General features: G+C 40.3%; 1 protein-coding gene and 1 pseudogene across 2 annotated transcripts in view; one reads left to right on the top strand and one right to left on the bottom strand.

Annotated features, from left to right (window-relative positions):
* Positions 1 to 26,957, bottom strand: part of LOC147697775 (E3 ubiquitin-protein ligase TRIM39-like) — a 367,381-nt gene that overhangs the window by 253,876 nt on the left and 86,548 nt on the right. The window lies entirely within an intron of this gene.
* On the top strand, positions 13,751 to 14,422 carry LOC147697776 (small ribosomal subunit protein eS7 pseudogene; annotated as a pseudogene). The gene has a single exon (XR_015299304.1). The product of XR_015299304.1 is annotated as a small ribosomal subunit protein eS7 pseudogene (transcript).

Below are 26,957 nucleotides of genomic sequence, written 5' to 3'. Positions count from 1 at the left end.
CATGCCTATCAGCGACTAAGACAGCAGGCCGAGCCTCTTTTGTTCAACGGCTCCCTCATGGAAACAAAAAGTAAAATGAACCAATGAAAAGTTTTATTAACAAGTCACATGACCTGTTATGCTTACGTTACGCGCTGCGCGCCGCGCTCTGGATCGTTTCCGGGAAGCTGCGCCTCGCGCACTTGAGGACTTCCGGGTGCGCTAACGTGGCGCGTCATATGACGCATTACGCGACAACGCAGGTCCAGAATATAGTCAAAATGTCTCCACCAACCAGCGGTCGGAATACAACCCCTTTCAGCAGTCCAAAAAGTTCTGTTAAATGACAAGAGAAGGGACAGGCAACAAGAACAATCAGTCAAAGAGGGGAGGGCAAGTTCTTCTCTACCGGGTCACGTTGGGGCTCCACCGGAACTGATTGAATTGGTAGTCTACAGTGTTTCTGTATGTTTCAGATTGAAGCTGGCGTCAGCATGAGAGCACCCAATTCTAAAACAGTAAGGGGCAGATTTACGTTGCCTGACGCATCTCTGCAAGTCGGCAGAGATGCGCCAGGAAAGATACGTCACACAAATCCATCCTTGCGCCACCCATGATGCGCCACATTTACAATGCGGCGCACCATGGTGCAAGGAAGGGCAGATGCCTGACGCATCTTTTGGCTTACGGGCGGCGCATTGCTGGAGTCGCGTCGCAAGGGCGACGCAACTCCTGCAATGCACGGGGGCCACCCATACATTACATGGAGCGTCACTCCTTACGCCTGCTTCAAGCAGGCGTAAGGAATTGACGTAGCAGCTTTGGGAAAGTGACTCAGTGAAATCTTGTAGATTTCACTGAGTCTCTTTCCAGGGGCGTTCCTGCGACGGAACGCCCCCCCCTGCACCGGAACGCCTACATGAAACCTGACGCAGGTTTCATGTGGCGCAGGGCCTCACACCGTGACGCATCTCCATAGATGCGTCACGTTGTAAATGCTTCGTAGAGATGCGCCACGTTTACGCCGCCTTGCGTGACGCAACAGCAGCGTAAACGTGGCGCAAGGGCTCGTAAATCTGCCCCTATATGCTTGGATAACAATAAATCAAATGTAGAGGGAAGCAGGCACGACGGGTTACAACGGGGGCAAAGGCTTACGTTACCTATCCTTCACTATCTGCAAAGAGAGAATACTCCTAAAAGAAAAGAGGAGGGGGGGCAGCGTTCAAAGCACATCAGCGTGCATAAATACGAAAATGTTTTTACCTACCACGTACTTCACATTTTACAGTTTTTGATATTTGCTATTAAAAAACCATTGAAATTCACTGAAAAAACCATAGGTTATAGACCATATATAGTTAGGAATTAGCAATCCACTGCTGATGATGTCACATATTACATCATTCATGACATGGTCAGTGACATCACTGATGACATCACTGATGACATCTCAAATGACATCACTGATGACATCTTTTTTGACATTACTCATCACATCACTGATGATATCATTCATGTGATAATACGATGAACCTCTTCAGATTCTAATATAACCTTAGATACAATCAGTGTAAACAGACACTCACAGACTGTCACTCATCCATGGAGTTACTCACACACCTAGTCAGTCATGCAGAAAATCAATCACACCTCCATTTCCTCAACTATACAGTTATACACACCTTACTTATTCAAACATATACTAACACATATTTACTCTCTTATACAATCCCTGATACAAGTTTACAATGATCCATACAGCCACTCACACATTCACTGGCTCATATGCACAGTAATTTATATATGACAACTCTCACATGTACTGTGTTTTACATATGTACTTACTTTGACATGTAGCACTGAGATATACATTCACTCACCAATACACCCATGCACACAGTCAACAACCCATACAGTTGTTTCCACATGCAGTTTTGAATCCATACATCTAGTGAATCAACTGTTGACACATCTATGCACAGAGTCACACACCTCCCAGCCACCTACACACACACACTCACTCTCCCATACAAATACTTGGGCAACCAATCAATAACCCATATAGTTACTCATATAGCTACTGATCAACACATGCAGCAGTTTACAGAACAACAGATATAATGATGCACAAATTAAGACAGTTTAGTCACTAACCCATGCACTCAGTGAGACTCATTTAATCACTCTCTCATACAGTCAGTCATGCACCTACTAAATCCTTCATCCAGACACTTATACATCCACTCATTCTTCAATATGTAAGACATATTTTAACTTTACAGAAACATACAGTCACTGGATGTTGTCATCAGTGATGTCATTTGAGCTGTCATCAGTGATGTCATCAGTGATGTCACTGACCATGTCATGAATGATGTAATATGTGACATCATCAGCAGTGGATTGCGGGTGCGCGATATATAGTTATTGCAACTAACTATATATGCGAATTTCAATGGTTTTGTGCGAGTAAATTAAGGTTTTGTAAATGCTAATTCCTAACTATATATGGTCTATAACCTATGGTTTTTTCAGTGAATATATATATATATATATATATTACAGAGTTGCTATGGCCACTCTGTAGTTATAGTTAGGGTAATGGAAAGAGAAATATCTTGGATTTTTGTCCCTTAATAACTTTGCACCCACTTGACAAATCGCCATGAAACTTTGCAGACCTGTTGCATCAGGTAAATTTCCAGAGGATTGAAGGTTTCCTCCTGTTTAGTCAAGGGGTTGCAAAGACAACAGGAGGGTCCCACAAATGCTTGAAATCCAATGCATTTTACATAGTCTTTTGTATTACATGTAGCGGCAAAGTGGTGAAACGAATTTAGATTAATTTGACAGCAATGTACACTAGACTATGTAAGGAAATCTTTTTGCTCTTGCATTGATGTTATGAAGTGGTTGTGAAGTTATAAGGGACAAAAACGTACTGATATCTTGTAGCTAGTACTGCTAAAAGTAGCAAGGAAGCCCAAAAAATAAACTAGACTACATATGTTACGTTTCAAATTTACTACCTGTACAAGTGAAATACCCATTTATGGTCACATGCTAATGGAAACCTATTAACAAATAGAATACATCTTAATGTACATCAGTTGTCTTTGCATGCTGTCTGGCTCATAAAATAAAACTGTCCAAGCAAGCCAAACAAAAACCATCTTTCTTATGCACCCCTGTGCAACAAAATGAAAAATTGCCCTAGTAGTGAGCCATGCAAACTACTGTTTGGAGGACATGACAATTGGCCACTAGGAAAAAAATCGCAATCTCAATTTTTATAAACATTGCAGTGAATGCTTTTGATTCATGTTGGGCCTGTATATGTAGCACAATCCTACTAAAAGTAGCCACGAAGCCCAACAAATAAACTAGACTACATATGTATAGTTTCAGAATGCAAGAACAACTAAAAGATGCATTTATGGCCACATTATTCTGTAAACCAATAAACAAATACATAACAAATACAATAGATCAAAAGTAAGAAATCACATTAAATCTGATCGCCACTCTTTATAGTTAGTATTCCCAAAGATAGGAATTACTCAGATATTAGCTCCCTAATAACTTTCCACCCATTTGATGAATCACCACAAAACTTCCCAGACCTATAGCATTTTCTACATTTTGAGATGTACATTTGTTAGGTCAATCATTTAGGAGGTCCCAAAACACATTTTTCCACCAGTGCCTTTTCCATGGACTATTGTATTTGATGTAGGGCGAAAAATGCTGAATGGATTTACATGAAATTTGGCAGGATTTTTACATTATGGTGCAGATATGATGTTTTTTGCATACAGCAGATAAATAGGGTACACATTATTTAGGTTATAAGGAATTTAAACTTATTGATATCAGTCACCACAGTACTTTAGTGGAATTTCACCAAATTATGTGAAACTGACCCAACACATGGCCTTTAATGTATTTAAAAATATATAAAAAAATACAAATACATTTCCCTACCTACTACCACTTTATTACCATTTTAATGTAGTGGTAATAGGTAGGGACCTACTAAGTATCTATATTGAAGGCCCAGGTACTGAACACAGCCTAAGCATACGTGCTAAGAGACCCGATTCAGGCAAGAAACTCACAATTTTTCTTAGCCAAATATGGCAATATTTTAGCTGTCTCCTGCCTAAAATTGTCTCTGCATCAATGGAAGATGATGGGAAAAATTAATTCTCCCAAATTAAGATTATTTTTTTTAAATCTCCCACTTTACAGGTTTGAAACGTTGGCATGTATGCCAAAATGTAGTAAAACAATATGGCTGCCTTTTTATTCTCTAAAAACAGTCATTACCCAATTATATACTGGCTTGTCATTGCCATGTACCACAGTATACTGCAAAGTTATCACGGTATACCATGGCGAAAAATATAACTAAGGTCTAGCTGTATTATTAGACTGCAGTACCTTTGCATCACACATGGTGTCACATGAGCACGCAATACTTAATTCAGATTTACAAAACAACACAAGGCCACCATGTGTGGCCCTGCGATGATTGGTAAATCTAGATAAATGCATGGCAGCGAAATATGCTGTTTAGTGTTACTCTGCATACCATAATCTACACCGCTGCTAAATTTCACATATATCCGTATTCCATGCCACTATAGCCACTATACTATACACTATTCCACTCTACACCATTACACTGAACGCAACATCACTGTACGCCACTAGACTCTACACTTTGATACTGTATGCACCTCTATTCTTTGCCACTCCAGTCTGCGTCACTTCACTGTATACCACTTTACTGGAAGCTACTCCAATACACACTATTACACTCTACGCCATTCTCCTCTACGCCACTACCACTACTCTATTCCACTGCATGCCATTCCACTCTGCAACATTCCACTGTACACAGCTCTATTCTACGTCACTCCAGTGTATTGCACTCCACTCTATGTCATTTCATTCAATGCTACTCGATTGGACGCCACTCCAATTTACACCACCCAACTGTATGCTATTACACTCTACCCCACGCCACTATACACTACTTCAGTCTACACCACTCCATTATATTCCACTCCATTGTACATTACTCTACTATACACTATTACACTCTATGCCACTCCACTGTTCAAAACTCCGCTCTGCTCCACTCTTCTCTACCCTATTAAACTGTACACAACTCCACTCTACACCAGTCCACTCTACACTATTTCACTGTATGCAACTCCACTCTTCAGTGTACACCACCCCACTTTATGCTGCTCTGCTATACACTACTCCAGTATATTCTATTCCACTCTATGCCTTTCCATTGTATGTCACTCCAATCTATGCTATTCCACTGTATATGACTCTACTATATGCTACTCCACTCTACTGCACTCCAGTGTATGCCACTCCACTCTACCCCACTCCAATCTAAGCTGTTCCATTGGATGTCACTCCACTGTACGCCACTCCACTGTATGCTATTACACTCTACCCCATTCCAGTGTACACCATGCCAGTCTACACCACGTCAGTGTATGCCATGGCACTGTATGCTATTCCAACTATACGCTATTCCAGTTTATGCCAATCTACTGTACACCACTCCACTCTATGCTATTCCACTCTTCTATTCCACTGAATGAAACTCTATTATACGCCACTCCATTGTATGCTAATCCATTGGACGCCACTCCACTCTACACCATCCCACTACATGCTATTTCATAATTTCACTCTACCCCACTCCACTCTACTGCACTCCAGTGTATGCCACTCCACTCTACCCCGCTCTAATCTACGCTGTTCGATTGGATGTCACTCCACTGTATGCGACTCCACTGTATGTATTACACTCTACCCCATTCCAGTGTACACCATGCCAGTCTACACCACGTCAGTGTATGCCATGGCACTGTATGCTATTCCAACTATACGCTATTCTAGTCTATGCCAATCTACTGTACACCACTCCACTCTATGCTAGTCCACTCTGCTATTCCTCTGAATGCCACTCCACTATACGCCACTCCATTCTATGCTAATCCATTGGATGCCACTCCACACTACACCATCCCACTATATGCTATTTCACTCTACCCCACTCCACTCTACACCACACCAGTCTACACCACTGCACTGCATGCCATGCCACTCTACAGCATTCTACTCTACGCTATTCCACTCTATGCTATTCTACACTACGCCAATCCACTCTATTCCACTGTATGCCATTCTACTCTATGCTATTACACTGTATTCAACTTCAATCTTTCCCCTCTACTGTATGATATTTCACTCTACCTCACTCCACTGTACGCCACTCCACTGTGTGCTATTACACTCTACCCCACCCCTCAATACACCACTCCAGTCTACACCACTTCACTGTACACCACTTTACTGTATGCTAATACACTATGCGCTATTACACTTTATGCCACTCTACTGTACACTACTACACTATATGATATTACACTCTACGCCACTCCACTGTGCACCATTCCAGTCTATGCTACTCCACTCTATGCTATTCATTTTATACTATTCCAATCTATGCTACTCCACTCTAGTGGACTCTCCTCCACTCTATATAACTCCACTCTACAGAACTCAAGTACACTCTTTGCCACTCGACAAGACTTTACTCTAATTTATCTCCATACACTCCACTGTCCAAATTTGAACTCAACTCTATGCCCGTACACTCAATTGTACAACACTCTACTCCACTCTACGACAGTTTCCAACACTATACGACACAGCACCCCACTCTACTGTATAAGACTCCACTCCAATTTATAAGTTTCCTTGACTCTATGCTATGTCGCTTAACTGTATGCAACTCCACTCTACGCTAATCCACCCTACCCTACTCCACTCTACACCACTCCTCTGCACACAACTCCACGCTATTTCACTCTATGCAATTCCACTGTACAGTATTCCACTGTACGCTATTCCACTGTATGCTACTTCACTTTATCGTAATCCACTCTGACCACACTAAAGTGTACATTGCTCCATTGTATGACACACTCCTCCATTCTACATTGCTCCACTCTATAAAAGTCTACCACATTTCTTGGCACTCTACGGCATTCTACTCAAATCTATCCCCATACACTCCATTGTCAAACCCTATACTACACTCTATGCTGGTACACTCCATTGTACAACACTCTATTTCCCTATACAACACTTTTCTATACGACACAGCACTCCACTCTACTGTACAAGAGTACACTCACATTTGTAAGAGTTTACTATCTACACTACGCCAGTGCACTATACTCCATGCCACTCTACTATACGACACACCAATACACTCTATTGCACTTCACTTCCCACAAGGTTACACCACTCCACTCCACCCTACTCTACTCCACTGTTCAAGACTTTACCTCACTCAACGCTACTAAACAACAATCCACTCTAAGCAGCTCAACTGTTTTATACACTTCTGGACTCTATGCAACTCGACTCAACAACACTCTACTACACTGTATGGCACTCTCTGACACTTTACTCCTATCTGTACACCTTCACTCAACTGTAAAACACTGTACTCTACTATTTGGCACTGTACAATTCTCTACTCCACTCTACTCTACGATACTCTGGTCCGCTATACGACTCTGTGCGCAACTCTTTGTATGTCACTGCACTTCACTTTAATCCACTCTACTCTGACACAGGACTTCACTCAGTTCCACTACTCCACTGTATGCCACTCTATGCCATTGGACCCTAAAACACTGTATGCCAATCTACTGTACCACACGCTACAACATTGTACTGTACTGTACACTACTCCATTCTACAAAAATCAACTAAACTATATGCCACTCTTCTCTACTGTAGTCTACATTATTTTCTAATATTGAACGATACTCCAGTACCCTCTACTGTACAACACAGAACCCCAGTTTAAGACACCTTACTCAACTGTATGGTACATCAGTTCATGGAATTATTTCTATACACTGGAATACAACAGAGTGTGAGGGCCATAAGCCCTGACTTCACAGCGGAACCAGAAGTATTCCAATCCCTTCACCTGATGCTGCAGGGAGACACACTGGAGCACGCCTCGTCAGTATTGTACGCCAGAGTCAGATCGGTGGCCCTCCAAGTGCAGGCTAGAGCCAGGGCTGACTGGGACAAGGACTTGCCTGACCCGCTCACTGATGAGCAATGGGCAATGGCATGCACACAGACGGAACGCATTTCGGGAAGCAGCAGGCTTTGTTTGCTACATTTTAAGTTCTTGCACAGACTATACCACACTCCAGCTCGCTTACATAGAATAGGACTACTGCAAGATTACCGGTGCCTCCGCTGTAAGCAGAGCCCGACAGACTTCATGCATTTAGCCTGGGGCTGCCCCAAAGTGGCTGAATATTGGGGGGAGGTGTTTGCGGGGCTTGAAGGCATGTTGGAACTTACCATTGAGCCTCTTCCTACAACGGCTTTACTAGGCCTCACCACAGACATCAACACTCCACACGGGCGATTTCTATCACTAGGCATAATATTAGCAAAGCACCAGGTGGCATGCCGCTGGGGCAGGGGAAGAGCACCCAAGTTCAAGGGGTGGATACAGAACATGGTGATAGGGCAGGAAAACTTGCATACATATGCGGAACAGATACCATTGAAATCTAGGCCTAAGGACATTTGGGTCCCGCTGCTGGCCTACCTTAGGGCGCAACAAGAGGTGGAGGAAAAGGACCCCGAAGAAACGGATGAGGTAATGCACGTTTAAATATGTCATACAGCCGCAACCGCCTGGACAAATCACATGGGTCTTGCTCTATTCAACCCTGCTTACCACAAACCGTTAGTACAGTATAATGTGATCATGATCAGAAGCCGCAGAATGACACCGTTCACATGACTGACTTACACGGACATCACGTCCAGGGAAGTTTGTTTGGGGGAACTGGGGGGGGGGGAGGGGATGGGATGTTGTACCTGTTTGAGGGAGGGAATGTTATGACTCAAATGTACTACTGATATACCACATTGCAAACTGATTGCTATATGTCCTGTTTACAATTTGTATGGATATGAAAGCATGAATAAATAAAAAAACAAAAAACAAAAAACTCTATGGTACACCACTCCACTCTAATGCACGCCATGCCACTATAGTTTATGACACACCACTCCACTCTATGACATTTTACTCCACTCTACACTAGCCCACTCCAGTGTACTCTGCACTACTATACTCCACTGTACTATACTTTATCCCACTTCCCACTCTACGTCACTGTACCATACTCTACTCCGCTCCACTGTCTGACACTCTACTCCACTATATGGAATTCCACTGTACAACACTGTACTACACTCTATTCCACTCTATGACACTCTCCTCCACTCTATGTCCACCCACTCTACGCCACTGTATGTCGCTGTATGACACTCGTCAACATGCCACTCAACTTCTCTCTACGATACTCCACTCCGCTATATGACATGGCACTCCACTCAACAATACTCTCTTCCACTGTACTCCATGAAACACCACTTGGCAATACTTTATTCTATGACACTCTATGTTACCCTACTTCCCTCTAAAACACTCTATTCCACTGTATGACAGTCTACGACACCCTACTCCACTATTCAACACACCATTTCACTGTATAGCGTGCTGCTCCCTTCTACAACACTTGCCTCGAGTATATAAGGCACCATGCTACTGTCAGTGTCCATGTCATGAGTGATGCAAAATGTGAGGTCATAGGAAGTGCATTCCTGAGGCGTAAGTTACAGTTAGCTCAGGTAACTATAACTGCTGAATTTCTATGGTTTTGTGCATGTAAAATGCGAACCTAACTATGACGCTCCTGTAACCTTTGGTTTATTTAGTAAATTTCAAAGGTTTTTTGAATTCTGTTTCCAAACTATAACATCCCTCTAACCTTTGTTTTTTTTAGTGAATTTCTAATTTATTTTCAATTTTATTTCCAAGCTATAACGTCCCAGTAACCTTTTGTTTTAATGTGTGGGTCTGTGAGTGGGTGTGTGTGAGTGTCTGTGTTGGTCTGTTACTGAGTGTGTCAGTTCCTTTGTGGGTCTGTGAGTAGTTGAGTGAGTATCTGTGTGGGTCTGTGAATGGGTGAGTGAGTGTTTGTGTGATTCTGTGAGTGGGTGTGCAAGTGTCTGTGTGGGTCGGTGAGTAGGTATGTGAGTGCCAGTGTGTGTCTCTGAGAAGGTGTGTGATTATCGGTGTGGGTCTGTGAGTGGGTGTGTGCCTGTGTTGGTCTGTGAGTGAGTGCGTCAGTCTCACTATGTATATATAAACCTAGTGGCGGTCGCCAGTAGGTAGTTATAGTTGGGTCTGCTTTTTCATGGACGGATCGTTTTTTGGTGTGCTAATAACTTCCACCCCGTTTGACGAACCACCACAAAACATTCACCCAAAAATGTCAGCCACCTCAGCTCCTAGTTTCAATATGATCCATCAAGCATGGACCGAGAAAAAAGAGGGGTTCCAAAATGGAAAATCTCCATGCATTTTCCATAGATTTCTTTTAGACAGGTTTTAGCAAAAGCTGCTGAACAGAATTACACAAAATTTGGAAAGCAGCTAGATCGCGGTTCACAGATTATGATTTGGTTTAAATCCATTCAGTCATTTTTGAGATATTAAGGGTCAAAAATAATTGTATATTTTGGCAGATGGGCTCGCAAGGGTTCCGGGGAAGCCCAAGAGCCTCCTGCTAGAGTGCGAAATTAAAAATAGAGCCCTGTTATTGGTCGAGAGTTCAGTTTTTCCCATGAGCCTTCTCGCTCTTGCGAGAGACTTCCTTGAGTCCTGTGAGAGTTTGCACTCTGGCTGACTGTTGGAATGTTAGAAATGAAATGGGCGCCATTACTGTGAACTGTGAAAAATTGGAGGTGGTGTGGAAATGAAGTAAAGAAAGCTACATAAGGGGGCAGCAGAAAGGCTACTACTGCTGTGAAGAAAATAAATGTATATTGTTTTTTCCTAATTTTTATGATCTCGCAGGATCAAAAATAATAAAAAGAGGTAGATGGGTTCTCCATAAACTTCATTAGTAGGACTGCATATTGTGTTTGTTGTTTTTGATAAGAAGTGTGTTAGAGACAAGTACTAATGAATAGATGGTTAATTCTTATTTTCAAAAGAATTTACAATCCTGCAAGACTCTCTCGGTATTGTGAAAAGGAGGAAAGAGTAGGTGATCTTTGAATAAACTATAGTATGCACACTTGTTACTGTATGAAGGAGTCTCACTGGAGATGGTGTTTCTCAGAGTTTACAATTACGTCCATCAGCTTTGTAAGAGTTGTAAGTAGAGTATAGTCTCTTCCCACACCCTACTAGGCACACCCATTACCAGAGAGAGGGGTGTTAGCAGGAAGGACAGTCCCCGGACAGAGCATACTGCGCACAAATGTAATCCAAAAGAGAGATCTACATGGAAAGGCCTGTCTCTCTCCAGACAGCCTACTATGCACATCTGTCATATGAGACAGAGGTCTGACAGCATAGTACATTCCATGTACACACCCTAATATGTACACCCACCATCTGAGAGAGGACTTAGGGGTGAGGACAGTTCCTCTCTATACACCCTGCTATGCAAACCCGTCATCTAAGAGAAAGGTCTCGAAGAGAGGGCAGTCCATGTACACACCTTACTACACACTCCTGTTATCTCAGAAAGAGATATAGAAAGAGAGAGCAGTCCATGTAGACACCCTACTATGTGCACCACTCATGTAAGAGATAAGCCTGATGGTAGAGGCCAGTCTCCCCATATACCCTACTATGCACACACATCATCTGAGAAAGAAGTCTGAAAGGAGAGGCCACCTTCCTCAAACCCTACTATGTACACCCATCATGTTAGAGAGAGAGAAAATAAGCGAAGAGGCAAGACCCAGAGAGGTCTGAAAAGAGATGCCAGTCCCTCTCCAAACTCTACTATATACACCCATCATCTGAGAAGTCTGGAAGGAGAGGCCAGTCCCCCCATACCCTTCTAAGCACACCCATCATCTGAGACAGAGGTCCCAGTGGACAGGCTAGTCTCTCTCCACACACTGTACTACACACATCCGACACCTGAGAGAGAGATCTCAGTGGAGAGGTCAGTCCCTCAAAACACTCTACTACACACACCTGTCATCTGAGAAAGGTTTGTGTGGAGAGGCCAGTCTCTAGCTTATGACACATACGTAAGACGTAAGAGATGGGTCTCAGTGAAGAGAATACTCTTGTGAGCGTAGCCCACAAGCATCAGGGAGTGAAGCTTGCTTCATAGATACGTATGATCTCGAGAGAGAGAGAGAGAGAGGCTCGCAAGACCTGATGGAAAATAACTGAGCCTTCCACAAGGTGTTTTCTGACCCCGCGAGAGTATTGTGAAATCGTAATGGGGAGAAGTAGAAAAAAAGGGCCAAGGCTCAACCAATAGTTGCCATTTTTATTACATGGTTAAAGAAATGTTGTGATGTGACTGGGTGTAGAACAGAGATAGTTCACATTGTTCTTGGTGATTTTGAGGAGAAAGAAGTCCGCTGGAGGTTTTCTCCACAGTAGGGACTGAATTTGGAACTGAGACAGACTGGTGTCTTCAGTTGCATATAAGAAACTGCTCTAAGTTCAGGCATTTAAAAATATAGGTTATGAACTTTGTTGAGAAGTGTCAGTAAATGCACTACTGTTGGTAAACTTATTCTAAACAAGGTTTAGTGAGTCAAAAGCTGTTTGTAGAGGTGTATGTTTCTTAATATAGGTTTTGAGAGTTTGACTTTAGACTATAGAGAGATATTACTAAGTATTGGACATTGTGTTAAAAAATGAAATGTTCAATCAGTACATAGTTGTAAGAAAAAGAGGCAGTGTTTCTGAAATTATAAAACAAAGATTGTTTAATCTGTTAACACAAGGCCTAGTATTTTTATGACAAATACCTAAGGGGAGAGTGAAAGAGGTTCAACCTCAAGTGTTTCCTCCAGAATCTGTACAACACAAAAAAAGTCACTTGAGGGAATTTTTGGTCAACACAGACCACATGTTTGTTAGAAGCTAAAGTAGGAGTGTAGGTCATCAAAAGAATTTTGAGAGGTCTTCTCACCCTCAACTTATCGAGGCATGCTTCATCATTTGACGGCTTCTCACTATGGGGTTAGGAGCAATGCCACCCCGGTTGACTCACCTAAGGGAGCTAGTCTCTTCCTAGGAGTTCTTATAGCTCTCTGGTCCAGACAAAACACTTGGTCCTGTTTTTGTTGTGAATAAGAGAAAAAGTTTACACTCCCACTTTGTAAACATGGCTGCACAGCATGACTTATTGCAACACAAATAGCTACACATATGCATCATTACAGCCACCGGCTGCCAGGCCCCTTGATTTATGGCAACTATTCCACTCTCATCTGCTGACTGCGCGGGATGCTGGCGGCACCCCGCCCCCACAGCAGCACAAAACCACATGTGCTGGGTTGGAGGGGTGCACCAGGGACCACCGAGCCATCATCGATGTTGTAGTGAGTTTAAATGTGCGTGCCCCCTGCCCCCTTGCAGGATGGGATGACTGTATCCAGAGATGGCCTTGTAAAACGTTGCCTGTACATTGACTTGTATTTTAACATGCCAAATACCAAGCTGCACTGTATTTATTTTTCTATATTGTTGTAAAAATCTATAAAAAAAGAGAAAATCTTTAAAATATACCTCAAATCATTCCTTTATTTATTGAGTACCTCTGGTATGTTTAAAAACACACGCTCTCGCGAGGTTTCTCCCTCTTCCTAGGCCGTCGCTGAACGAGACAGGCCATGTTCAGCTCAAGTGCAAAGATCGTGAAGCCAAATGGCCAAAAGCCAGATGAGTTCGAGTCTGGCATTTCCCAGGCTCTCCTGGAGTTGGAGATGAACTCTGATTTGAAGGCACAGTTGAGAGAGCTGAACATCACTGCAGCTAAGGAAATTGAAGTTGGTGGGGGTAAGAAAGCTATCATCATCTTTGTTCCAGTCCCGCAGTTAAAATCTTTTCAGAAGATCCAAGTGCGATTAGTACGTGAGCTGGAAAAGAAATTCAGCGGCAAACATGTGGTCTTCATTGCTCAGAGAAGGATTCTGCCTAAACCAACAAGAAAAAGCCGCACCAAGAACAAGCAGAAGCGCCCCAGGAGTCGTACTTTAACTGCAGTGCACGATGCCATTTTAGAAGACCTGGTCTTCCCAAGTGAAATTGTGGGCAAGAGAATCCGGGTGAAACTGGACGGCAGCAGGCTAATTAAAGTCCATTTGGACAAAGCTCAGCAGAACAATGTTGAACATAAGGTGGAAACCTTTTCTGGCGTCTATAAGAAGCTGACTGGCAAAGATGTTGTATTTGAATTCCCAGAATTTCAGTTGTAAAATGATTCATAAATAAAAAAAATCAATTTCTAAAAACATGAAATTGGTGTAATTTACTCACCCACTGCTTTTAATCGTCTTTCAGAACTTGTTGCAGGCACATTATACATGTAGATCAAATATTTTTATGTCTTTTCTTGAATATTGGTGTGACGGCTTCCTGGTGAAGGCATTATTGCCGAAACGTGCATAGTCATTATATCTTCAAGCCTCCCACAATATGATTCATGTACTTGTTGAAATATGGAATATATAATGAAGCTTCCTGCCTCTAGCTACATACTTTAAAACAAACTCATTATCAATTGGAAATATTGTTTTGTTTATTGTATGTTCATCAAAATGGCTCTATTATGTGTTAGTTTTCTATATTAACTTATTGTTTAGGACATTTTTTTTAATTGTTGTTTAACAAACCCTATACCATTTTCTATTCTAGTATGTTTTCTAATAATGTATGAATAATAAAAATCAATCATGTTATTTCTGAATAGAAAAATTGTTGTCCAATTGTTTACTTTTGACTAATATGTATCGCAATATGTTTCCTTGATATCTACATGCCCGCAATTTCATATGAAAAATATCTTGCTCAAGAATATTTTCAAATTGATAGTTGTTTTTCCCTGCTCTTGGCAACTCATTTGTACACAAGGGCCCCTTTTACTAAAATATTTATTCTCGCAGCCTGTCTGTGAGGGGTACACCTTTTGATGTATTTATGATGCACACCTTTGTTATCTATTCATTCTCCAGTAGGTAGTGTTTACTGTCCTGTGCACTAGTCCCCCATTCTTTCACTCCATTCTGCTTTCTTTTGCTGTGTTGGTGGAGGTATCTATTTCTGAAAGTTTTTCAAAATGTATCCACATTTTTCCAGACACCTTAATTATGGCCAACCTACAAACGTTTGGTTTTTTGGAGCAAGAATACATTTCCTTGGTAGGGAGCTCTATCAGCTTTGGGCAACAGTCAACATCTAACTCCGAAGATAGATACAATATACATAAACTAGCAACTCTAAAGCAAAAAACTAAACGTATAGAAATGCACTGCCAATTCATGTTGGAATACCTGCATGCAGGAGTTATTCCCCAAGGTTTGCAAGTAAAGAATACACCAGGTCTTTTTGTACAAATTAAAAAATTCTTAGAACACTGGTCAATGATTGCGAACTGCTGTTCAAGAGACTTCATGATGTTAGTTATTGAAACAGCAAAATAACTAGTGCAACAATTGGTACCAGAAATTATCGAACTTTAAAATCAAATCAAAAGTACATCAGCAAAGAAAAAGTTGGACGAGGTAGATAGAGACTTGACGTCTTATGCAGAATACCTAACAAAAAGGAAGACAGACAAATTAATCAAGGACATTCGATTTGCCAGTAAAGAAAACACATCCATATTTAGCTGAAAACTACTACAGTCAAGTATATTTTTAAGCTAATGACCAATATTCTACGAGACAATGCACCCGCAAAAAAACCACATTCTCTGATACTTCTGATTCTGAGAACGAAGGTACCTCCAACCAATTAGTCTGGAGAAGTAACAGAAAAACAACCAGAGAACAGTTCAATGGCCAGCCTTTTTTCTCCAGGCTCAACAATCACAGGGACAACTGGAGGCCACATTACCAACCCAGATATTGAGGCAATCCACAATTAGATCACAATCAGTATCTTGTGACAAGGAATGCCCAATTCTGGAGGGAATGAAATTAATCCCTATATTGAATCTTAGTCAATCGAATCTTGCTAAATCCACCTACTGCCTGCTCTCAAAAGGCCTTTCCTTTGTACCCCATGCTGGGATCAATACCTTCGAATTGTTTGCTGATCTTATGGCATTTTTTAAGAAAAAAAACAACTAAGAGTGTTTTCTCAGACCAACAAACTATTTCCACCACCACTAACTGATCAGGACTTGCTCCTGTATCCAGTTTTACTCCGCCCATAGATCAGCTAGGACCGGAAGTCGCGGTCTTTGAACATGTAGTGTGTAAAAAGCTTCTTTCAGCTATTAAATATAAATCCAAAACTCCTTTCAATCTTAATTGTGATGAATTCACGCCTTCACGGACCTTAAACAGTCTACTAATATCCCTATCACCTGGATACGAACAACTACATATCCGAAATAAAAGAATTGTTACAAGACACTACCTTTTACTTTCCGCTCTCAACTGATCCGACAACTAGAGTCAGGGCCAAGATAAAACGGTATATATATATAGAGCACTCCGCAATGGGTATGTTTGTGAAAAAGAACATGTGTATTTAAACACACAGTACCCAAAGATGGCCAGTCTCTATGGAGTACCGAAGATACATAAAAATCAAGACGATCCTCCTTACCGACCCATAGTCACCACCATAGGGTCAATCACTGAGCCCTTGTCAAAGTATTTTGCTACCATCTTAAGATCTTTTGTACCCCAGACTCCATCCCATGTCCAAGACACCCAACAAATCATTAATATTGTGGAAGGCCTTAGATTTAATCCATTGACAGACCTGATTGTCACTTTAGACATCGAAGCTCTTCATAGCAATATACCTCAGCAAGGAGCCCTCAAAGCGGTTCTTTGGTTCATTAACATCATGAACATTGACAGTGCTGCCACATTTATTCTCGAATGCCTCAAAATTGTGCTAGAAGAGAATACCTTTTGAATTTAACGTTGAGATGTACAAACAAAAAATGTGTTAGCATGGGAGCATCTATAGCCAACATCGTTATGGCTAAATTCAAAAATAAATTCATAAATAATGAAGTGGAGCCTCTCTCAGAATCAGTGACTAGATGGTCACGCTACATTGATGATGTATTTTTCATATTGACAGACCTTCCAGCTATTTTACCAGAGTTCTTAGCTTGGCTCAACCTCTGTGACTCCAATATGCATTTTTAGGTGCACTGACATAATATTGAGTTTTTATTTTTGAAGTAAAAAAATATCGAGTTGGAAATATCGAAGGGACAGAATATCGACATCAAGAATATCGGTGACCAGAATATCGACATGAAGGTAAGAAATATAATTTTTGTTAATATCGAAGTCAGTAATATTGTTTGTAAAAATATCGTTGTTAAAAATATCAATGTTTATATTAGTGTTATGTATTTTAGTATGTATTGCAAATGTATGTGTTCTACATTTCTGTTTAAGTATTGTATTTTTTTAAATATATGTATTACATTTTTAGAAGTTATCATTTTTTTTAAAGTAAATTTTGCGTTTTAGTTCTGTAGCGGGTTGTGTGTTTATAGGGGAATAGAGTGGGAAGTAATTTAATTATAATTAATTAATTAATATGTTTTATTCATTTATATTTATATATTTTCTATTGTTAATTGTGGTAATTATGTATTACCAATTAGTTATTAATTGGTTGTTAATTATTATTATTTTGTAAATATCTGAATTGTGTTATTTTGTTAGGAGCGTGTTGTGGGTTTATAGGGGGGTAGGTTGGGAAGTAATTTAATAATAATTTATTTATTTATATTTGTATTTATTTATTATTTATGTATTTAAAAATGTTTATTGTAAATTGTGGTAAATAATATATTGTTAATTATTTAATAATTCGTTATTAATACTTATAAATTAATTATTAATTATGTTATTTGTGTGATTTTTTTAAGAGTGGGTTGTGTGTTGATAAGGGAGTAGGCTGGGAAGTAATTTAATTTCTATATTTTTTTATAATAAAATATATTTTAAATGTATTTATACTGTTGTGTGAATCAAAATATTATTCATTGTTTTTAAATTGTTTGTTAATTTTAATTAGTTATTAATTAATTATGTTAATAGTATTATGTTTTACAACATTGGTGGTGTCATTTATAGGGGAATATGGTGGGAGGTACTGTTGCAGTCTCTGGAGTGGGAATAGTAATGTTTACCCCTCCGCTATCCAACACTTTCCCTATTGTTGCACTCTCTGGAATGGGAATAGTCATTTTTACCTTGCACTCACTGGAATAGGAATAGTAATTTTTCCTCCTCCGCTATCCAACACTTTCCCCACTGTTGCACTCACTGGAGTGGGAATAGTAATTTTTCCCCCTACACTATCCAACACTTTCCATACTGTTTCACTCACTGGAATGGGAATAGTAATTTTTCCCCTTCCGCTATCCAACACTTTCCCTACTGTTGCACTCTCTGGAGTGGGAATAGTAATTTTTCCCCCTACACTATCCAACACTTTCCATACTGTTTCACTCACTGGAATGGGAATAGTAATTTCCCCCTTCCGCTATCCAACACTTTCCCTACTGTTGCACTCACTGGAGTGGGAATAGTAATTTTTCCCCCTACGCTATCCAACACTTTCCATACTGTTTCACTCACTGGAATGGGAATAGTAATTTTTCCCCTTCCGCTATCCAACACTTTCCCTACTGTTGCACTCTCTGGAGTGGGAATAGTAATTTTTCCCCCTACACTATCCAACACTTTCCATACTGTTTCACTCACTGGAATGGGAATAGTAATTTTTCCCCTTCCGCTATCCAACACTTTCCCTACTGTTGCACTCACTGGAGTGGGAATAGTAATTTTTCCCCCTACGCTATCCAACACTTTCCCTACTGTTGAACTCTCTGGAGTGGGAATAGTAATTTTAACCCCTTTGATATCCAACACTTTCCCTACTGTTGCACTCATTGGAGTGGGAATAGGAATTTTTAACCCTACGCTATCCACACTTTCCCTACTGCTGCACTCACTGGAGTGGGAATAGTAATTTTTACCCCTACGCTAACCAACACTTTCCCTACTGTTGCACTCACTGGAGTGGGAATAGTAATTTTTACCCCTATGCTATGTAATATTTTCTCTACTGTTTCAGTTAATGTAGTGTAAAATGTATTTTAAAAAACCATAGATAGCTCAAATCCTGTGGTTGGCAACGTCAAATGCACAACATGTAAGACATGTCCATCAGCACTGGAAACAGACAATATGTGTTTCAATTGATACAAAATCACTTCTACTGCATTTACTAACTGTAAAACCAAAGACATAATCTATCTTCTGATGTGTCCTTGCAATTTAGGATACATAGGAGAAACATTGCGATTCTTGGCTCTGAGACTTACTGAGCTTTGATCCGCCACACGCACTAAGAAGTCTTCAGCTCCCTTGGTCCAACATTACATGGACCTCATTCATACCCCAGAAGACATTAAGTGGTTTATCCTGGAGAAAATACAACTTTGTCTAGGCATAGATCCTGAAGATGTCTGCACGCGAAGGGACAATTTCTGTATATTCAGCTTAAACACTTATCAATGGGGTCTTAATCTCGAAATCTCTTGGGACCAAGAAATCAGGTTTAATTATTGAAATACTTCCTGTAGCATTCTTAGTGTCCCCATTGGTCTACCATGCATACCATACTTGCTGCATGGTACATTTTATACAGACTGGTCTTTAAGCTATGACAATTCATGTCAGCCTGCAACTCACTAGATAATATTTTCTGTTTGTGCAGTTCCTCCCATGCAGGCCCACATGCAATAAGATGCTCCATGTTATAATATTGAGACTAAAATACTTTGGTCTCCTCCATCAATAGTGTTTATGACTGGGCTAGCTTCCATTTATATATATCTACATTGGTTCTTCCTTTCAGTCTGGATTTATCACCATTTCTCGCTTCATATTGAAGTGAGTATTTCTGTCTCTTTTGCCACTTTTCATCTCTGAATATAATTGAGGGTCCTCCCATGCAGGCCCACATGCAATAAGATGCTCCATGTTATAATATTGAAACTAAAATACTTTGGTCTCCTCCATCCATAGTGTTTATGACTGGGCTAGCTTCCATTTATATATATCTACATTGGTTCTTCCTTTCAGTCTGGATTTATCACCATTTCTCGCTTCATATTGAAGTGAGTATTTCTGTCTCTTTTGCCACTTTTCATCTCTGAATATAATTGAGGGTCCTCAGTTTCATTGCAGAACTTCATGTCAATTTTACACCATTACTGATGGACTGTTTTAGATAGTTGGATCCCCGTATATACGATGCAAGGTCTTTGTACCTTATTCTCAATCCGCCAGTGCCCATTCCAATATGGTGCGACTTTTCTATATTAAGTGAGTCACGTTTATACTTCCGCCTTCCGATCCCGACGTAGCTATTTTAGGCGCAAGGCAAGGCCACACAATTTTCTAGCGTGGACATATCTCGGCCAGTGGAGTACAAGGTAAGTTACTTCCCAGAAATTTATAAGCAATCAATGTGGAATTCAGGGCTGAGATATGTCTTAATTTACATACACTTTCCTATTTAATAGCCCATGTTTGCTCTACCGTATTGGGCCTGCATCAACCAAAGCAAAGTTACCCCACTTGGATTGTCTGTAAGCGATTTCTCCACTAGTCAGCATTAGCTTATCACCCCCTTGCCCTCTCCGTCCGTGTGATTTTTCATTCTCTTACCCATATTTACTAAGTATCAGTACCATATCCATATTGCATTCTGTGATGCTAGTTTGCCATAGATATCATATATCGAGGCCTATGGCACTAGTATGTATATACCAATAGTATCTTCTGCATTTCCTTTCCTCTGTAAGGAACTTTTGACCATTTTCGATGAATACACTGGATGCCATTAGCAAAATTCCTCCCTGCAGCTATCGCACTATGTAGTCCGCAGGATATAAGTGCAGTCGCTGCAGCAAAAAACTCACCCTGGGCACTGTGTCATACTCCTACCAGTAATTATTATTACATTTCAGGATCCTGCCATCCAGCCATTTTGCTTGACTTTGTCCTCTACCGATCACAGGACATTGCATCATTCCTCTACGGCAGTGCACCTTTAATTATATCACCAGCGTTGAATGACACATTCAGCATTGAGCCACAGACCTATGGGTAAAACCAATTGTTCCATACAGTAGAGAAGGTATTATGTAATTTTATTAATTGTTTAAAAAAAAATATATAATATATTATTATATAGTTCACAATAGTTTGGAATTTTCGATAATGTTGATATTAAATCTTGTGAGTATTGTATGTTCTTAGGGCGGTATTTATTATTTTATATGACACTTTTATGTTGTACTATGTCTTTTATTTTTGAAATTATCGAATAAAGACTAATTGAATTGAATTGCAATTGATGTAATTTCAGCAAAACGCTATGTGCAGTTCATTAATAAATCATGTTGAATGTTTCAATATGGTTATACATATTTCTCCATTCCCTTGCAAACCACCTACAGAAGACTATCATCTTTTGTGCAACTCTTTTCATTGTCAAACCAGTGAACTTTTTCTCGCTCTCAACCCTAACCCTAAGCCGGCCCTTCAGAAGCATTGGGTTCCTCTAAATCAGCTTTTATTAATCTTCTTGGAAAGGTAATTTTCTTATTATTATGGCTAGGTTTGTGCCTTCTCTGTACTACCTGCATACCTGAGCACAATCTAGTGACTGACAGGAGAAGTCACATTCAGGCACCCTTAGCACAGAGCTTTCGAATTACACATTGGGTTTAAAGATTTCTGAACACCCATTTCTCTTCATTTATGAACTCTTCACTATCTTTCTTCATGAGTTTGAGCACTGTGATGGAACTAGTCCCATTTGGGATCACACACCAACTGTTTTTAATCATCTTTCAGATCTTTATTAAAGTGAAGAATAATCTTGTTGCTGGCACATTAAACATGTAGATCAAATGTTTTTATGTCTTTTCTTAGATATTGGTGTGACAGCTACCTGATGAAGGCACTATTGCCGAAACGCGCACAGTCATTATATCTTCAAGCCTCCCACAATATGATTCATGTTCTTGTTGAAATATGGAATGTGTATTGAAGGCTTCCTGCCTCTAACTACATATTTTTAAAAACTCATTGTCAATTGGAGATATTGTTTTGTTTATTGTGTGTTCATCAAAATGGCTCTATTATGTGTTAGTTTTCTATTATAACTCATTGTTTAGGACAACTTTTTAAATTGTTGTTTAACAAACCCTATACCATTTTCTATTCTAGTATGTTTTCTAATACTGTGTAAATAATAAAAATCAATCATGTTACTTCTGAATAGAAAAATCATTGTCCTATTGTTCATTTTTGTCTAATATGTATTATCTAATCATTTATAGGAGGTCTCTGAGGACTTTCCATCGGAGGAAATGCCTCTGTATGAAAGAGCATTATTCCAATCAGATTAAGGCCTCTAATAATTCCGCAAAAGAAATCTTTAGGATTGTGGAAAGCTTTACAAATCCCCAGGCATCACAAAGCACCATTCCCTCCTCTAAAGCCTTGTGTGATAGTCTGGCTACTTTTTTTCATGAGAAAATTTTAGAAATGTATGCCTCGTTCCCTCCACATAAAGGTGGGTAGCTTCTCTCTCCCCTTTTGGGCAACTCGCAACGGTGGTCTTGTTTTGAGCCATTTGATGCAGAACATTCATTAGTTGACCTAAAACGGATCAAATCTGGGTCCCCGGTTGATCCTTTGCCGCAAAGGTTTTATAAGATCTTGGCCTCAGAACTGAACCCAGCATTAAATTTAATGTGGAATCAATTGTTGGAGACTGGTATTTATCCGGCTGATTAGAAAAATGCCCTGGTGAAACCCATTTTAGAAAAGGAAAACGCAGACCCATTGGTCTTCAAAAATTATCGTCCTATATCTCTTCTCTCAGCTCCTGCTAAATTTTTCGAAAAAGAAGTGCAGAGACAGTAGTCTGTTTTTTTGTAATCTAACAACCTGCTGCATGATTCACAGTCAGTCTTCAGAAAAGATTTCAGCACTGAAACTGCCCTGTTGGATGTTGCTGAAACTTTAAGGGAAGCTGTGGATCAGGGACACTGTGCAATGCTTGTGTTGTTAGATCTTTCCGCAGCGTTGACACAGTGTCCCACAAGATCCTATTGCACAAATTAGAAAGCCTTGGAGCTTCAGGTTCAGTTCTGTCCTGGTTTCGGACCTTTCTTGAGGGGCGCTCGCATCAAGTGGCGTTACATCCATTTACTTCCGAAACCAAGTGGCTGTCGTGCGGAGTCCCTCAGGGCGCTGCCCTGTGCCCTACTCTTTTTAATGTTTATCTGGCCCCTTTGGCTTCAATAGTGGAGAAGTGGTGTGAGGATAGTCAACTATGCAGACGACACCCAGCTGTTGTTCTCCTTTAAGGAAAAGGAGGGGGGATCTGACATGCTTCAAAAATTGTCTGTTAAACATCTTGTCATGGATGTCAGACAAATGTTTGAGGCTTAACACCGAAAAGACAGAGGTCCTCTTTTTTAACTATAAATCTCCGATGCACAATGGTGGCCTTCAGCTCTTAACCCTCCCCCGATTCCGGCCAAATCTGTTCGGAATTTAGGTTTTAAAAAGGATATAGAAATGTCAGGAAAAGACCATATTGCTCAGTTATCGTCAGTGTGTTTTTGGAAATTGAAAACCCTGAGCAGATTTCTACACTACCTTCCTATGGACTGCCGGCAAGCCGTGGTACATGCCACCATTACCTCACGCCTGGATTATGCCCTTAGTCTTTTTATTGGTTTACCTGAGTACTTGATTTCAAGACTCCAGCTTATTCAGAACGCGGCAGCCAGAATTATCAGAAATATTCCTGTAAGACATAGCATATCCCACCATCTGGTGAGTCTTCATTGGCTCCCCATAAAGAAAAGAGTTCTTTTCAAAACCATGATCTTGGCTCATCGAGCCCTGCATGATATTGGCCCTAAATATCTCAGAGTTAGAATTCAGAGATACCTACAAACAAGAAATTTGAGATCAAACAGTCAAAACCTTCTCAAAGTTCCCAGATTTGCAAAAAGTAGGAATGGAGGCCGAGCTTTCTCTGTACGTGCCCCCTTGGTATGAAATTCAATGGAATTCAATGCCGGAGGAACTTTTGAATTTGGCGCAGAGCAATCCCTCCGTAGCCTGTATATCTCTGGGTATAACTTCGAATATAGCTACATCAGACAGTCAGGCCTCTTTAGGGTGTAGTTCACTAAATATGGAGGTGGAGGTTCATAATAATGAGGATCAACCTTCTGAGAAGGGTTGTGTATCTACTGATTCTGTTTTGACAGATGTTAACTCAGCTATCCTGTCTACTGATACATTAGCAGAGCAGGGCCTTGAAAATCACAATAGTCTTAGTGACTCCCTAGCTCTCCACGAGACTGTCACAACTCCCACGGTATTAATTAGTTCTGTGGAAACAGAAGTCTGTAGCTTTCCTGGTGAGCATATAAGACGGGATACTGATACAAGCCTCGAGCCAGAAGAGACAGGATATCAACAACTTGAGTGTCCTCTAAATGTAAGCCAAAACATTCAGCAGCAGCCCACTTATAATCCTCCTCCTAGCTTAGACATCCCCCTTGGACTACCTGCTTTTGCCACAAGTATACCCCCCGATCTCTCACTCTCCTCAGTAACATCTATGTTTTCCAATTTATCGGCTGACATTAAACGGAGGTTCGAGGAGTCATCAAAAATTCAAAGAGAGATCAGGTCCTACTGTGAGTCGTTAGATAGCAAAATAGATGGGCTTTTTGCAAGAACTGGGGTGCTAGAAGAAACAACAGCTGCAATTTCACTTGAATTGGAAAAAGGCTAAGGAGGATATAGTCAAACTTAAAAGAGAGGACATCGCTCTAGCTGATAGAATGGAGGTCCTGGAAAATAATGCGAGGTGCTGTAATATCCGCATTTTAAATGTACCCGAAGGAGGAGAAGGTTCTGATATTAAATCTTATATCATTCAACTCCTTAAAAGATCTCTCAATCTAACCCATACAGAGGAGGAACTGAACAGAGACATCCAGCGGGTTCACAGGGACCCCTTCAGGCGAAATCCTCAGCGGACTAAGCCCCGGAAGATATTAATTAACTTTCACACTTTCTTATTGAAGGATCACATTCTCAACTTAGCCCTTAAACAAAAATCCTTATCTGGAGGTGATTTCACTTTTCAAATCAGATCTGATCTCTCAAGGGCAACCCTTGATAGACAGTGGGAACTGGGCAGGAGAATGGAGGCCTTCAGAAATCTGGGTGCATCAGTCCAGTTGAGCTTTCCTGCTGCTCTGAAGATTATGTTTAATAACAAAATGTATAACATCCGCAGCAGATGACCTATTGATGAGTATTGGTACTCCTAAAAATTGAGGCTTGACCGGGTCAGGATTGGCTGGAGATTAGGGTATGTCCACTCTTTTTGTTTCTGGGCTTGAGTATTGAGTATACATCTTATAACTCTATCTTGATCTTACCCAGCTTTAGGTTTTCCTTACTTTAAGAAGCTCATAAAAGAAAGGAAAAATATAAATAAATAGAAAATAAATAAATAATAAAAAAAAGAACTTAAGAGAGAAAGAAGAAAGGAGAAGAAGGGTAAAGGAAAAAAAAAAGGAAGAAGAAAATGGGAAAAAAGGGAAAAAAAGGGGGAAGGGGAAAAGGAGAAAAAAGAGGGGGAAAAAAATAAAATAAAAACCCTTCACAAGAAAAGGAAAAAAGGGGAAAAAAATCCAACTATATCTTTTAGTAGAGATATAATATAATAAGAAATTACATATCAACAATATTAACAATAAAAAAAAATTCAAAAAATAAAAAGTACATAACTTAAACATCTTATTCCTTGAGGAATTTACTCCTGATTTCTTTGGACTTTGGGAATAGGCATAATAAGTTAAACTATAGGCAGATTTAGTTAGTCCTCACCACTATAACTAAAAGCGCTTCGTGGGGCTTAGAGTGGGTTAGGGGTACCAAACCGGACGTGTTCCGGTGGACATACAAGGGTTCCTTAAGGGAGGATGGGTTGGGTTCACGAGGGTGAGGGTTAGGGTAAAAAAGTATAAAAAGTTTCTCATCTCTGAATTGGTTGTCGACAAAATTATTTTAAAAAAATGGACAGAATACATATCTCAGATATATACCAAGGGCTATAAGTCAGTAAGATCTCGCCTCACTAGATACATCAGCCATGAGTACTATTAAGATTCTCTCCTGGAATGTTAATGGCCTGCGCATCAAACCTAGATCTAACACGATACTACAATATATATGTGATTTTGATGCGCAGGTCATTATTCTCCAGGAGACACATCTGATTGAAGCTGAAGTGCATGACTTGGTAAATAAAAACAGTTGGATAGATGTAGCTGTTACCACTTCTCGAGCTGTTAATACCAGAGGGGTTACCATTCTTTTCAAAAAAACAATTACTACCAGACTCATAGAGCAGAAAGTAGATCCCACAGGTAGGTGGGCTATTGCGACAGTTGTGATAGGTGGCTCACGCCTTACGATAGTGGGGTATTATGGGCCCAACCAGGATGACCCCGCTGCCTTGGTATCATTATTCTCTGAGCTTTTGCACTTTTCAGAACCGATCATAATAGCAGGAGATTTTAATATTGTACTCGACCCCGCATAGAGTAGTGCGCTATACAAGTATCAATTTACATTAGACAAGACTATTTCTAGCCGACAACATACTTTGTCTAAATCTAGAGATTTTTTACTAAAAGCCATGTCTCAATACGGTATTATAG

This window comes from Lissotriton vulgaris, chromosome 8 (assembly GCF_964263255.1).
Source record: "Lissotriton vulgaris chromosome 8, aLisVul1.2, whole genome shotgun sequence".
NCBI classification, from domain to species: Eukaryota; Metazoa; Chordata; class Amphibia; order Caudata; family Salamandridae; genus Lissotriton; species Lissotriton vulgaris.
Note: the sequence above shows the minus strand (reverse complement) of the source record. Positions and strands in the feature narration are given on the sequence as shown.